Here is a 14,986-nt window from a genome sequence, read left to right as displayed (position 1 = left end):
TGATAACTTCATTTATGTTCAACTTTAGGAGCTTACTACTCATAAAAGAATCTGTATTCCAAAACTAAGACCTGAAGAGAGAGGTAAATGCTTACTCCAAAGGCATAAATCGCTGAAAATGGATAGTTTTAGGGACAGTAAGGGAGCATGCCTTGATATAGGACATATCAAATCACACAGGTGGGGATTCATCTGGCCTGTCTGTGAATTACACCCCTCAAGCCCACCTTGACACTGATCCATTTACAGATCACTCATCTTATAAGACATTTTTAAACTTAAAAATGCCTTCTGCTTTACAGTTTTCAAAGTCTTTTCACAAGAATTACCTAGAGGGCTTCCCTGGTGGCGCAGTGGTTGAGAGTCCGCCTGCCGATGCAGGGGACACGGGTTCGTGCCCTGGTCCAGGAAGATCCCACATGCCGCAGAGCGGCTAGTCCCGTGAGCCATGGCCGCTGAGCCTGCGCGTCCAGAGCCTGTGCTCTGCAACAGGAGAGGCCACAACAGTGAGAGGCCCGCATACCACCCCCCCCCAAAAAAAAAAAAAGAATTACCTAGAGTGAGCCTCATAACAGTCCTAAGAGGTAAGCAGGACAGATAGAAATGTCTTAATTTTTACAACTGAGGAAGCCAGACTTGAGGAATATGAACTGCAGAGCTGAATTCAGTCATGGCTGGGGTGTGCAAGAGGCCCAGTGTGCACTTGGGCCTTGGAAGACAATGTAGGTCATTGCTCCTATACCTCCTGGCCTGGGTCAAGGCCTCTTTGCTGTGGAAACCTGGTGGGCGGAGGCTCCACTCAGCACTAAAGCAGGAGGTGTTGGGGGAAATCGTACCCATTAATAGTAATCAAGTATTTATATACCATTTTGTATTTCCACAGTACCAACTAATAATCACTATATCATTACAATGCTCTTAGGTCAAAGCAAGCATGTGAGGTCAATGAATTCTCCAGACCCCATTTTATAGATGAGGAAGCAGGCTGGGGAGATTAATTGTCTTGTGGTTTGAAGAAATCAGTAGCATAGTAGGACATCACAGTCCTTAAGTTGAACTTGGTCAGCTAAATGGAGCAGCTCAGCCAAACCATTGGGCAGGAAGGGTCTGTGCATGTAAGCACATATGAAACAAACTGCTGCTTTCAGCACCATCAAAACTATAATCTATTTGGTATTTCCTGGGTTAAACACTCCCTGGGCCGCACACCATGGCCCACGACCATGTTTGGGTCATGGTCCAAAGAACAAAAAGAAAGAACTAAGAAAAAAGGAGCCAAGTCTGGGAGATGGAAAAAGACATGGAAGCTCTAAGGTTATAACTGATGTTCTTGGACAGAATCATAAAATCCAGTTGATGTGTTAGAGTCAAAGCTAGGCACTTGGAGACTGTCATCTTCCGTCTTCCTCCCCTCTTCCTCATCCACACTGGGAAAATGTCCTCAGCCACCTCTTCCAGCTTTTCAGGTCATTTTCAATGTACAGTGCAAAGACTGCCTCATTATTCCTCTTTTCGTAGGAATATACCCAGATATACTGGCTCTCAGAGACCAAGACCCTCTGTATTCCTGGAAACGTGAAGAGAGATGATAGAATTAGAAAGGGATGTTTGATCGTTTAAAAATGATCTTATATCAGATTTTCAAATATTCCCTGGGAGTGTCAGGACATGAGGGAGACTTGCCTGGCAATTTAATATATTTACTGGGTAAATAGTAAGCACTTGCAGTCCCTGTGACTTAATCAGAATGAAGTTCATTATGATAAAGTGCTGTGCCCTTTGGTCCTATTTGCATTAAGCAGCCTCCCGATTTCACTTAATTTCACTCACATCTCTGAAGGAAATTACAGGCTATGAGGCTGGCCTAGGGGTAGGGGGAGGACAGTTAGCAAGGCTATTCACCAGAGTAGATAAAGGGGAAAAGGAGGTAGTAGGTTAAGATTAGAAGAGAGAGAATAGATACCCTCCTTACTCCTTATCAATTCCAATCTACAAAAGTAATTTTCCTTTCTTGTTTTTAACTTGAGGTTTGCACCAGCATCTCTCTCTCTCTCTGGGTTTTGAAAACATATTATCGGGTCATCTAAACCTTTTATGAAACATCTCAGACTTGTATGCGCATGAGCTGGTGAAGATTTATTATATTTGACACCATAACTTAAGATTTTAAGGAATTCTTTTAGGCACAGCTTGACTGAAAACCCTGAGGCTAGATCACTATCTCTTGTCAGATGTTAACTCACTGATGGGAGCACAGGTTAGGTTAAAACTGTTTCTGGAGACATTTGTGCCTCAGAATGTTTAACTTCATCAGTATACTGGTAATATATATCAAGAAATTGGGGGTTTTAAGACCAGAATTCTCCCCCACCCACTCCCCCATCTCTGTCCTCAATTTACTTCTGTCTCTTTTGGAGAAGTCAAATGGCCCCCTGTTTTGAATTAAAATAGGCAGGGAGAAAAGCATAATATTCAACTAGCCCACAAACTGCTCAGGCTGCAGGAAATCTGGGCATCTATGGGTGGGAATACGGATAAATGATGTCATTCAACAGAATTAAGACCAGACGGGAAAATGTAGCCAAATCCTGCAGGGAGTAGCACTGAATCCTGGTATTATGTATGAAAGCCCCCCCCCCCCCGTCTGGGTTTGCGAGCATAAACAAATGTAGGTGTGAAGGCAACACAGTCTCTGGCATGAGGCTGAAAGGGTAATAGCCTCAGATGTGATGCTGGTTGCGGGGTGGGGGGCGGGGGACGGGGGATCAGAGGGTGAAACGCCAAGTATTGTGCTGTGACTGATGCTGGGCCTGAGGGCCGGGACTCCCAGAAGGGACTTGGTCATAAGGGAACTGTGTCATCTGTTGGGTTGTAATCGGTAGGCGCAAGCTGCACGTTGAGCACGTTTCCTCCTGGATCCCATACTTGGCGACAGATCCAGACCTCAGACTCCAGGATCTGTTAGAGAAATAAACAAGTGGGAGACAACAACCAAAACAGCAACACAGCAGAACGGGAGCGGGAGATGAAGCTCCGCCTTTAGAAGCTCCTGGCCAATCAGAAGCCTGTTGCTGGGGCCGGTGTTTGGCCGCCTGACGTTCCCATGGAGACGGAGGAACATTACACACTAAACACTGGGCGACGTTGACGTCTATGCATTATATCCATGGAGACGACTGTGTAAACGTCATCCCCCCGCCCGCCCAAGTGTCCCCGCCCTCCCGCAGCGCCAGGGGCAGAGGGAGCGACGCCAGCGTCGCCGTCACGTGCTCCATGCCGGGAGCCAGGCCTGGTGGGCGGGGCCTGTTGCTATGGCTGCAGCCGCGGCTGTTGTTGTTTGGAGCTGGAATTAGAAAGTGCTGAGGCGGCAGTGGAGCCAGAACCGATTCTGGAACGGCGTCTCCCGCCCCCGGGCCAGAGAGGGTTCCCCAGACCCTGGAAAGCCAGGACACCCCCTAGGCTGTCCCAGCACGCCTCAGCCCCAGGTCCTGAGCCAAGATCTCTCTGTGCCGCCTGGGACTCCAGACTAAGGGCCAAACCCAGACCATTCCCTCCACTCTTAGTTGGCCATAATTGTCAGGGTGACCTCCGGAACCGCCGTCTCCTCCAGACAGCAGCCCACAGAACAACCACTGACCAAACTGCCTTGCCCAGGAGACAGGAACAAAACCCAGTGTAGAAAACTTCCCCACTCTTGGAGTAAGCCCCCGAATCAAGGGTACACTGGGGGAAGTTTGGATTTATCTTTTATAGTTTAAAAGCAGCAGTACTTTAGACCTTCATTCCTTAGAGCTTTGTTGAAGAACTTGAGGGAGGGGTGCCTGTTCAAGAAGAGTTCTTCTCAAAGGGACAGAAAATTTAGAAGCCCCTGAGGACTGTGATACTGAAAAATGGGAAGGCCTGAAAAACCTAGGTCAATAGGAAGTGAAGCTTTGATTTCTACATTGCTTAATTTTGTCTTGACTATAGCTGACAAGATAGCTGAGTGTGAGAAATAGCCTGCCAGCCTCCGTATTCTTCACACAATTCTGGAAACAGTTACAGGAATGTTGCAGCAACAAATGGTAAACGAAACCAGATCAACTAACAGAGGAGTGAAGGGTTGAGATGACCATGTGAAGGCAACCACTGGAACAGAAAGTAAACTTTGAATATGGCACAGCTGAAGGGTCCAAGACTTTGAGTTTTCTCCAAATACCATAATCTTCAAGCTTAGCTGAATTTAAACTATGTCTTTTATTTTTGAGGGAAAGCAAAAAGGATATTAGTTGCTGGAATTAAAAATAAGCCATGGTGGTGAGTACATAGCATCTATTTCTGAAGGCAGAAGCATAAAGAAGAAGGATTTCATTAAAATGAATGGTGCCTGGAGTTCTTCTGGGATTCCTCCATTCCTCCACCAATACACATCCAATCCCATTTTCCATCTCTGACAAATCAGCACCTCAGAGTTCCCTCCCTGTTACTCCATGCTAGCCCTCCCTGTGCTCCCATTCAGGTACTTACTACCTGCCCACAGAGCATATCTGTTCCCTTTCAACATTCCCTTGCTCCATCATCTGACCTACCTAGTACTCACTTCCCTGACACCCTTCTCTAAACAGTTCTCCCTCAGCTCCCTTAGCACTCTGTTGCCTCTCCCCAGCTGTGTACCCAGTTGACCAGCACTCCCCAAACCCTTGTCCCACCCACCCATCTCCACCATAATGTTTTTCCTGTCTGGTCCTTACTTAATAAAAGACTGCAGCCTTTTGCAGATGTAGGCTAAACACAGGAGAAAGGGCATAGTGAACTGAACAAAGCCATCATCTGCATTTAAAAAAAAAATCCCCAGATAATAGTTGAGATCCATGACACATATTCAAGCATTATGCAGATTCAGCTTGTCACAGGACTGTGGGCAAGGCAGCAATTTACTACTTCTGACATTTTCAGGGAAGTAATGATAGTTTCTACTTTTTTCTGTCAACCGATGGCCAAACTAGACCCCTTTGCGAGTATCAGTTATACTCCCCTCTACCTCCCTGCAATACTCCACCTAGAGCATAAAGCATAAAGCATATGATAAAGGGAGAAACCTCAAGTTAGGTTAATGGGAAGACCCGACTTGAGGGTAGATTAGATTGAATCAGTTTGGGTGTGGGAATGAAGTGGTTTGTGTATTGTTTCAGATGGGAAAGTAAAGCATTGATATGATTTACCCTCAGACGTATAAATAGCCTATCTTACTCTCTAGAAAGAAAGTGGAGTAGCAGTCCTTCTTATCTTCCCAACTTTAAACTCAGAGTTAGGTTAGAATAAGACAGTTTTGTTTACTGTAAGATTCTATCTCTAGATCTCTTTTCCAGTTCTTCAGGCCAGTCGAAACCCGGCAAGTGGGACTTCCCTGGTAGTCCAGTGGTTAAGAATCCGCCTTCCAATGAAGGGGATGCAGATTTAGTCCCCAGTCAGGGAACTAAGATCCCACATGCCCTGGGACGTGCGCCACGACTACTGAGCCAGCACACAATGGAGCCTGCGCACCACAACTAGAGAGAAGCTTGCTCGCCGCAACGAAGGATCCCGCATGCCTCAAGGAAGATCCTGCATGCTGCAACTAAGATCCAATGCAGCCAAATAAATAAATATTTTTTAAATTAATAAATAAATAAGAGTCTAGCAAGCCACTGACAGAGAGTGTGAAGTGAGGGAAGAAAATAACTGAAGGCAAGATTGATCTAGTCCTTTGATGTCAAACTATATAGAATGTTCTTTGCTTTCATATATGTGATCTCATTTTATCCTCCCAACATCTCTATGAACTAGGTCTTCTTGTGCCCATTTTGACAACCAAAGGAACTGAGGCTCAAGCAGTTAAGCAACTTGCCCAAGGATGTGGTACAGAACCAGGTTTCCAACTCAGGTGTCCTTTTTCAGAGTATCTGCTCTTCCTACATCCCAATGAGATGAGGTGAAATGCATAGAAAACCTCCACCTGGGTCACTTCACAAGTTTACTTTTCCACGGGGAGGCTCTAGCCCCTTTTCACAATATTTATTTATTTATTTATTTAAAATAAATCTTTTATTTTATTTATTTATTTATTTTTGGCTGTGTTGGGTCTTCGTTGCTGCACGGGGGCCTTCTCTAGTTGCAGTGAGCGGGGGCTACTCTTCATGGCGGTGCGCGGGCTTCTCATTGTGGTGGCTTCTCTTGTTGCAGAGCACGGGCTCTAGGTGCGCGGGCCTCAGTAGTTGTGGCTCGCGGGCTCTAGAGCATAGGCTCAGTAGTTGTGGCGCAGTTGCTCCGCGGCATGTGGGATCTTCCTGGACCAGGGCTCAAACTCGTGTCCCTTGCATTGCCAGGCATATTCTTAACCACTGCACCACCAGGGAATTCCCACAAAATTTATTTTTGTAAAATATATTTTACAATATTTTTTACCTATGTTTCCTCATTGGCTCAAAATCCAAGAGGCAAAGAGAGACATGCCCCAGAGCACACACAGCAAAAAGATTTGGGCAAGTTCTGGGAGACTCTGACCTGCCCCAGGTTAGGGAGGGCACCACCTGAGTTCACCAGCACCTGGAGAGCTCTGCCCAGATTTATCTGAAGCTGTCACTTAGGCCTGGCCCCTCCTTCTTCCTCTCTCTCCTCCCCCATTCCTGACCCTTCAAAGAAGCACGTCCAGCACGAATTCCTCCAAACCTCAGATGCCTTTAGGATTTCAAAGTGCCTGTAGAGTTCCCTCCTTGACATTTGTCAGGTCGAGTGGGTGGGAAGGTCATTTGCTGGTCTAGGGCTTGGGGGAGACCCTCCTCCCTCCCATCTTGGCAAGCAGCTCATGGAGGGATCCACATAAGCCAGAGGGTTTCTTGCTCGACAGGAATGCCCATGGGCCACACCTTCTTCAGCTCTTGGAGCGCCTCGTGTCTGGACCCGCAAAGGGGGCGGCAGTGCCAGGGAGTGGGTTCTTCTGTGTCTCCCTCCAACAACCGTTTTATTGTGATGATGCTATTTCTGTTCTCTGTGTGTTGTTTGACTTGGCAGCTGGGAAGGGAAAGGCGGCAGGTTCACCCCAGTTTGTACTGGGTGGTTCCTGCAGCCACACCCAGACATTAAAGCCAGAGGCTTGCAGTGGGGATGCCTTTACCTGGAGGCCTTCGGTGTGCAAAAGCAAGGTGTGGGAAGTATTTCCTTTTCATGGGCCAGCCAAGTGTGGCTGGCATTTCACCTATTCCTGTATTACTAACATCACCCAGATTCAGGTCAAAGGTCAGACTTACCAGACATCCATGGCCCTGGGGTCCGGGACCAGGGGATGGTTGATCATGTTCCTTTGGGCTGGATTACCCGAAGTCCCTACAACCCATAGGCACTTTAACTTCTGGATATAAAACAAAAATCCAAGGTCTGACAATTGTGTTCTACGTTGGGGTACTCATGTTCCTGAAGTTGAAATCTGGACTTTCTTAGAGCATCCAAAGTAGGGATTCTTTTCATACACGGGGGTAGCATTCAAAGAGAGTGGACTTCAAACAGACTTAGTCTAGAACTCTGGATTTGCCCTGTTACTTATCTGAGCCTCTATCTAGAACTAAAATCTTTAGCATGTGGGAAATAACAGCTAACACTTATGCTACTACATGCCAGGCACTGTTCTAAGCATTTTTATGAAAACTCACGTAAGCTTCAAAACAACCTAAAGGGGCTTCCCTGGTGGCTCAGTGGTTGAGAGTCTGCCTGCCGATGCAAGGGACACGGGTTTGTGCCCTGGTCTGGGAAGATCCCACATGCCACGGAGCGGCTGGGCCCATGACCCATGGCCGCTGAGCCTGCGTGTCCGGAGCCTGTGCTCTGCAACGGGAGAGGCCACAACAGTGAGAGGCCCGCATACCGCAAAAAAAACAAAAACAAAAACAAAAAAACCCTAAAGAGGTGAGTATTATTATTAGTATCCTTTTTTACATATGAGAAACAGAAGCACAGAGAGGTTAAGGAAATTGCCAGAGGCCACCCAGCTAATAAGACAGTGCCAGGATTCCACCGCAGGTAGTCTGGCTCCAGAACCGATGTGCTTAACCACTGTGTGGTAGTGCCATTCCTAGAGAACCAACACCATGACAGTGGCTAGAGATGCCATGGGGAACAGACACAGACATAGTCCCCAGTTCCTACCCTGTCATCTCCACACTTTACTTTCGAGGTTCCCAAGTCAACTTGAAAAGGGCCTTTCTACCAAGTCTAGAAACTGCCCTTGCCCTGGACCCTCAGATAGCCTTTTGTTGAATGCAGGCATTTCCTAGGTGAAGGTGACAGTCATGGTCATCCAGCCAGGTCCATAGAAGGACCTACAGAAGTGCGCTAACTTCCATAGGATCCTCACCTGCCCCAGAGAGCCTGGCATGAAGGAGCATTCTCCTGGGCAGGTGGTGCGTGCTTCTCCGCAGGCTGGGGGGTGTGGCAGAGCCAGGCTAAGGTGCTGGGCGTAACCAAGCACCAACCTTTTCCAGCAGACAAGGCCACAGAACCCTTCCCTGAAGAAAGTGGCCCTGGCCTAGACAGCGGGTGATGAAACCATTTCCTCTTCAAGAGAGCCCCAAGCACATGGCTGCAGGGCCCGGCAAGGCCACAGGCTTTGTTCACCAGGCCGCTCCCTGCAGGATGTTGTAATGTACACTGTGAGCTTGAGACAGAATTACTCCTTAAATGGAGACAAGGTGTAGATTATTACCATTGCCCACATTTATTGAGTGCTTAGCATGCTTTATGTGGCTGATATGGATTCATTTATTTAATCCTTGTAACAACCCTATGAAGTAGGTTCTATTATTATCCCCATTTGACAGATGAAAGAATGTAGGCACAGAGAAGTTAACTTCCCCAAGTCTGCAGAGGTGGTGAGTGAAATTCAAACCTGGGCTGGCTGCCTTCTGCGACTGTTCTCTTAATTACCCAAAGCAAAATGGAGGTCCTTCCTTCAGAGTCAGTGGAGACATGGGACCAGGGTGAAGTTCTGAGACATTTCCATATTGGACTGGGGGGTTCAAAGCCCCGAAGTCCGGTTTACCTGGGGATCCTCGGGACCACTAGGTCCACCCCTCAAGAAGTGTCATCTGATTCCAGCCCCCAGGCTCTCACTAACCTCTCTGGAGCTCCATGAGCCAGGGATGGTTCCAGTAATTCCCTTAGGCTAACTGGGTCCCATGCTAAAAGTCTAAAACTGGGCTGGAAACTGGCTGACCCTACAAGAGCAGAAAAGGATAGGGGCAGAGACTAGGTACAAAACTATGTCATATTTCTGGGTATTTGTCTGAATATGCCCTTGTCCATCTGTTCAGTGAGTGGGACAGCATCATGCCAGGCCAAAGCCCAAGCCCAAGCCCCTAAGGCGCCCTTCTATTCCCGTCATTTTTGTAGCGCCTCCTCTCCCTCCACCTCCTCCCAATAAAACACACATACCTTGGTAGAGTTTAAAAACACCAGCCCTGGAGCCAGACTCCCTGGGTTCTAATCCTAGTTCTGCCACTCATTTGCAAAGTATTTATCTTCCAAAATACTTAATTTTTCTGGGCCTCAGTTTCCTTATCTGTAAAATGGGCATAACAATAGTACCTTCCTTATAGTGTGGTTGGGAGGACACTGAGATAATAAAAGTGTGTGGCAAATGCTCACTAAATGTTAGGCATTATTATTGTTGTGATAGTTTATTATTTCTTTGCACGCTTCTTTCTCTGGATGCATATTTGTTGAAAACTGACTAAACTAACACTCACTAAGCTATTGTTTATACCCCGCCTACCCTTCCTGAAGAGATCCAGGAATGAGTACTCTTAGAATGAGGAAAAAAGCCCTTTAGACTAGGTCAGGGGTCTTTGGGAAATTCCTTAAAGCCAAGTTTCTTGAGAATTTTAATGGGTCAACTTGGGAAGTCAGCCAAAGCTATTAATTTGTAACAGCTGCTGAGAAATTGTTGCCAACACCTTGGTATAGATTCTCCCTGTTGGGCACAGAGGTTAGGCTGAAAGTCATGAAGCCTAAAATAATTGTTGAGCAACAGCAACGTGGGCGATTACTGATGGAAGAATAATTTTTTAAAAAAATCTAACCCTTCCCCCTTGGCTGTGTCCCCAGGACACTCTCACCTACCTTTTCTTAGATTATTATCTCAATCTGACTACAAACCATGTCTTAATAGATTTAACTTCTAACATAAGGGCAATACAAACCCACGTGCCTATTAAATATAAGCTGATGAAGATATGGGCCCAGGATAGAAAGTGAGCCACTTAATGGGTGAGTTAATGCCACAAAGGAGAGTTAAGGTGGAGGGGTACCTTATCTCAAATCTGAATAAAGGAGTGTATTTCCTGTGAAATCTGATGAGAAAAAGAAAAAAAAAATGTGGTTTGACTCCATCACAGAGTAAGTTACAGTGGGTCTCGCCCTGCTGTAGAACTTCAAAGCCCGGAGCAGCACATTTGTGGTTTAGTTGTGTTATCCAATTCTAGGGCTGATACATGCTGCTTTCAGTTCATGGCTGTAGAGTTTCCAGTCCTCTTTTCGGCTCTTACGTTATGGTTTCGGGTTGGCCACACATCTCTCTCCACTATTCAGATGGAACGGCCGCAAGGTACCCCCACTAAGAGACCACATTCATAATAGTAGCTGCCCCTGAGGGCTCGCCAGGTGCCAGGCACTGCTTTACCTGCCTCCTTCATTCACGATGCCCACTTCACAGGTTAGGAAACTGAAGCTCAAAACAAGTAAAGTAATTGATCCAGGATCACACAAGTAGAAAGGTGCCACTTCTGGATTTCACACCCAAGACCATATCACGTGACTGCCAAAACTGAGCACTTACACACCAAAGGATGCAGCATCACCATATTCTTTCCTCCTTTGCTTATGCTGTGCTTTGCCCTTTTCTACCGCACACCTGTGTGTACTGTGTCCGTCTCCACTCTATCCATCCCTCAAAGACCTTCTCCTCTGTTCCACTGCCCCAACCATCCCAGCCCAAAGTAGTCTTTCATCCCTCTGAGTTTTTTCATCTGGACCATCTCCTTTGGCATTTCATTATGCATTATATTATTATTCAAAGGTTTTATTGCCTAGGCTCTGTCTCCCCAACTAAACTACAAGCTTCCAAAAGTCAAGGTCAGTGTATTCCCCCAGCACTCAGCCTAGAACTCTGGACACACTAGATACTCACAAAGTGTCTGAACAAATGAAAGAAAGCTCAAGATCAATATTCCAAATGTGGCCTCTACACAGAGGTCCTTTTCTGCAGGTGAGAATCATTTTGAGCTTAGATGCTTTCAGCCATAAATGTTTTTGCAGTGCCTGGCTCACTAAATAGGTGACCAATAAATATTCAAGGAATGAAAGAAAGAATGAAACTCCAGCTGCATCAGTTATGAGTGACTTGGGCAAATTATCTTAACTCCTCCAAGTCTCCTCCAACTTTTCTTGTCTGTAAAATGGGGATAATTCTTGGAGAGTTTATATGACATTAGAGACATGCGAGGAAACTCTCACAGTTGTTGGCACACCATAGCTACTATAATTATCATTATCACCATTAATTATTTTCTAAACCTTTTGAAATGTTTCCAGCAACTCGAACATAGAGGACTTTGGTCACTGGTCTAATGAGTGTGAGACGCAAAGTTGCTGTAGGTGATCAAAACAATCCTAAGCAACCATATGACCCACAGCTCTTCTGCATATTGCTATTTACCGGGTTTCGGGGGTTACGTTTTGTTTTTGCTTGTGGCCAAGTCGGAACCCCCATGGTGTCTTCCTATGGAACTCAGCCTACCGTTGCTGCGGGGGCCGCTTTTCCTTTATTAAGAAAAGGAAACAGGAAATCGAATGTAAAACCCTCCGACCGTTAGTATCACGTTGAAGTTGTGAATGTAACCACACCCCCGCCAGGAAATGAAAGTAGTTTTCACAGTGATGTTCCCTCTCCTTTCATGGCCGACACGGTGTTTTTCAGATTTTATTTAGATAGTGCAGATGAAAGGGCTGAACTGTGGGCAGTGGGCTGTCACTGGGCATTTGTTAACTTGGGCATAGGTTGACACACAGATTCAATATTGCACAAACAGAGAAGGGAATTTTCATTCGCTCTATGACACTATGGCTCTATCAGATGTCACAAATTGGGGGTCCACAGGCAGATTCTGACCTATGGACATGTTTTTCTGTTCCAGCCCACATAATGTCTTTTTAAATTTGCTTCCTTGCCAATGTTTAGAAATAGTTCTCACGTGTGTGCACATGCATGTCCAGTCTGGGTTTACAGTCTGGGTTTACATGCTCCTTGAGGGCAAGGACTGTGCCATAGTCCCAGTTTTATTTCTAGAGCCTAGTACAGTGTGCTAAATAAAGTTTTATTAAGTGAATAGATAAAGGGATCACTTGTTGAATGCTTTGGGGCAGGGCATCTAGAAATAACACTCACTTTGAGTCCTCTGTGGAGTTGCTGCTAAGCCCTGAAGGTGATGTGACTGACCTGGTTCCATAAGCATTTATTAATAATGATGTCATGCTGTCGTCTATACAAGATTTCCACACCGTTTCTCACATTCTTTTGCACCGAGGTAAAACACACACCTTGCATACCATCAACAGTTTTAAAAGGGCACATGAGCTATTACAAATATGGTATAGAAGAGCAGTTACATTGCAGGGCAGAAACTGAGACACAGGTGTAGAGAACAAACGTATGGACACCAAGGGGGAAAAGCAGTGGGGGGCGGGGGTGGTGGTGTGATGAATTGGGAGATTGGTATTGACATGTATACACTGATGTGTATAAAATGGATGACTAATAAGAACCTGCTATATAAAAAAATAAATTAAATTAAATTTTAAAAAAAAGCAGTTATAAGTTTGGGATCTGGAGTCAGACTGCCTAAGTCCACATCTTAGCTCTTCTATTGACTAGCTTTGTGGTCTTGGGCATGTTACTTAATCTCTCTGTGGCTTTATTTCCCCAACTGTAGAACAGGAATATTAAGAGTACCCAGCTCTGGATGAATCAGACTCCCTGACTTCAGACTATACTACAAAGCTACAGTACTCAAGACAATATGGTACTGGCAAAAAACAGAACTATAGATCAATGGAACAGGATGGAAAGCCCAGAGGTAAACCCATGCACCTATGGTCAACTAATCTATGACAAATGATGCAAGGATATACAAAGGAGAAAGGACAGTCTCTCCAATAAGTGGTGCCAGGAAAACTGGACAGCTACATGTAAAAGAATGAAATTAGAACACTCCTTAACATCACACACAAAAATTAACTCAAAGTAGATTAAAGGCCTAAATGTAAGACCGGACACTATAAAACTCTTTGAGGAAAACATAGTAAGAACACTCTTTGATATAAATCACAGCAAGATCCTTTTTGACCCACCTCCTAGAGTAATGAAAATAAAAACCAAAAATAAACAAATGGGACCTAATGAAACTTAAAAGCTTTTGCACAACAAAGGAAACTATAAACAAGACGAAAAGACAACCCTCAGAATGGGAGAAAATACTTGCAAACGAATCAATGGACAAAGGCCTAATCTCCAAAATATATAAACAGCTCATGTAGCTCAATATTAAAAAAACAAACAACCCAATTAAAAAATGGGCAAAAGACCTAAATAGACATTTCTCCAAAGAAGACATACAGATGGCCAAGAGGCACATGAAAAGCTGCTCAACATCACTAATTATTAAAGAAATGCAAATCAAAACTACAATGAGGTATCACCTCACACCAGTTAGAATGGGCATCATCAGAAAATCTACAGACAACAAATGCTGGAGAGGGTGTGGAGAAAAGGGAACCCTCTTGCACTGTTTGGTGGGAATGTAAACTGATACAGCCACTATGGAGAACAGTACGGAGGTGCCTTAAAAAACTAAAAATAGAATTACCATATGACCCAGCAATCCCACTACTGGGCATATACCCAGAGAAAACCATAATTCAAAAAGACACATGCACCCCATGTTCATTGCAGCACTATTTACAATAGCCAGGTCATGGAAGCAACCTAAATGCCCACCGACAGATGAATGGATAAAGAAGATGTGGTACATATATACAATGGAACATTACTCAGCCATAAAAAGGAATGAAATTGGGTCATTTGTAGAGACATGGATGGACCTAGAGACTGTCATACAGAGTGAAGTAAGTCAGAAAGAGAAAAACAAATATCGTATATTAACACATATACATGGAATCTAGAAAAATGGTACAGATGAACCTGTTTGCAGGGCAGAAATAGAGACACACAGATGTAGAGAACAAACGTATGGACACCAAAGGAGGAAAGCAGGGTGGTGGTGGTGGTGGGATGAACTGGAGACTGGGATTTACATACATACACTAATATGTATAAAATAGATAACTAATAATAACCTGCTGTATAAAAAATAAATAAATTTTTAAAAAAGGAGTACCTAGCTCATAAAGTTGTGAGGATTACCTGAGTAGATGGATGCAGAACATTTAGAAGAGCAACAAGCATGCAGTTGGCACTCAATAAACATTAACTAATATCTTCACTAGGGAGAGTCTTGTTATATGACTTTTAAATAGAAACTAAAATAAATGAGAGGGAATTCCCTGGAGGTCCAGTGCTGACCTGGAGTTCAGCACTCTCACTTCCGAGGGCTCAGGTTCAATCCCTGGTCGGGGAACTAAGATCCTGCAAGCTGTGTGGTAAAGAAAGAAAGAAAGAAAGAGAGAAAGAGAGAAATGACAAACATGAGATTCTCTACAATTTCTCCCTCAAAATGCCTCATAAGGCCAAATGTGCTACCGATTTCTAAATATCTTACATATTGAGCACAGAATACATTGTTTTAATTTGTTCTCATCCCTGAAAGGTGTTCCATTCATTACTGGTTTCTTGGCAGTTAAAGCACAGGCCTTTCTGGGTGATGGGAATAGTGCTTAATATACATAATCCTTTAATACCCACCCA

This window comes from Mesoplodon mirus (genome assembly GCF_964341445.2).
Source record: "Mesoplodon mirus genome assembly, chromosome: 4".
In the NCBI taxonomy this organism is placed as follows: Eukaryota; Metazoa; Chordata; class Mammalia; order Artiodactyla; family Ziphiidae; genus Mesoplodon; species Mesoplodon mirus.
Note: the sequence above shows the minus strand (reverse complement) of the source record.